Here is a 1,858-nt window from a genome sequence, read left to right as displayed (position 1 = left end):
TCTGTTGATTTATTGATTTTCTCATAAGCCCACATTCCGAGAGTATGATTTGTTAAGGGTCTACTTTGTGCAGGGTGCTTTCTTAAACCAAACATGAGTCAAGAGAATGGATTCCTTTCTTAACATCGTATCAGAAATTAAGGAGATTATGGAAGAAGTAGATAGGCTCGTGTTAAATTTGCATCTTGTACCGTGGCCTCCCGTTGGGGCTCATTAGTTAGTCCAGAGTCTTTTTGGTGAATATGAAACTAAAGAAGAGGTCATGGCAACCCTCATTTGCTGAAATATTCTGCTATACACAGAGAATATCTCCAGTGCTTACCTTTCTTATGTCTTCAGCTTCAGACTCTCCCCTAGACAAGTTGTTATCGTTAGGTGCTGTTGAGTCGATTCCCACTCATAGCAATCCTGTGTACAACAGAGCAAAACACTGCCCAGTGCTGCGACATCCTCACGATTGTTGCCATGTTTGAACCCATTGTTGCAGCCACTGTGTCTGTCCGTCTTTTTGAGGGTCTTCCTCTTTTTTGCTGACCCTCTACCAAGTAAAGTCACCTTCTCCAAGGACTGGTCCCTCCTGATAACATGTCCAAAGTACAGAGACAAAGTCTCGCCACCCTTGCTTCTAAGGCGCACTCTGGCTATACTTCTCCAAGACAGATCTGTTCATTCTTCTGGCAGTCCTAGGCAAGTGCTGAGCATAAACTGCTAGATTTGCTCCCTTGAACCCTTTCCTATACTCCATTGCTGTCAAGGCCCGCATTTCATATATGGTCCTTCTTTACATGTGTCAGTAGTACCAGGCAGTTGTTCCCTGTGGACCTGGGAGACATTCTCTCTTCCCATTGTGTATTTAATTTCCTTTTTCTCTTTATCTTAAAGTTTCTCTGTACTGTTCACATGATGTTTTGGAGACAGTGTAAGACGCTACATGTAGCATATTTCATTTATGAAAGCAGTTGACTGTCATTGTGTTCCGTCTAGTAATTTATATGCCAAATCTCATTTTGAAAAATTACAACATTTTTTTTTTAAGCCTTTGATTGTGCTGTAAGTTTTTGCATTTAATGTTTTTTGATATAAGTGGACAGTCAGCTACAACTTAAGTTTCCATTTGTCATGTGTTAGCCAGTCTACTATAATGGGGAATTTAAGTTTTGTTTTAGTGTCTTAAAGTTGTACTTTATTTCTGCAAACCCTGTAATTGAAGTAGAAGAGAAAGAAAGGAAAGGAATTATGAAGAGATTTGGCCTATAATTGTTTTTTCTTTTCCCAATGTATAGACTTTTTTTTCATATTTTAACATGTCTGGAAGCAGGATGTATTTTTAAATTTATTGGTATATTTACTCTGTATATTTAAATTTAAAGATTTTTTTAAATGCATGTTATTTAATATATTCAAGTAGCTCCCGAGAGGCTGTTAGTAAGTTGATAGTACATCTTTTAACCAGTGATATTTTATAATGAAGAAATACAGTAAGTTTTAAATTAAGGTAACTTAGTTGTAGATAAATAAAAAGTAATTAAGTATTTGTTATCAATTGTTATTCCTCTGTTTTAGGAAGCTCCCCCTTCTCTCCTCTGTGAAGTAAACACTAAAGCCAGGCTGACCTGTCTGGGAGTGTGGTTGGACAGAGTGACAGACGCAAAGGAAAGCCTTCCTCCAGCTGCAGAGCCTTCTCCTGGTAAATGAAGTTGGTCATTTTTTCAAATTTGAGTAATCTGTTACCTCTTGAATTGGAAGTTGAAGTGGAGATTCGGATAACTTTGCTTTGTTGTCAGCCTGTGTTCATTCCATTGAAAGAGGGAAAAAACAGTCTTTAAACACACTGTCTCTTGTGTTTCAGTAAGTAAAG

Source organism: Trichechus manatus, unplaced genomic scaffold (genome assembly GCF_000243295.1).
Source record: "Trichechus manatus latirostris isolate Lorelei unplaced genomic scaffold, TriManLat1.0 scaffold00301, whole genome shotgun sequence".
NCBI classification, from domain to species: domain Eukaryota; kingdom Metazoa; phylum Chordata; class Mammalia; order Sirenia; family Trichechidae; genus Trichechus; species Trichechus manatus.
The sequence above is the reverse complement of the archived record's forward strand: the minus strand, read 5'-3'. Positions refer to the sequence as shown.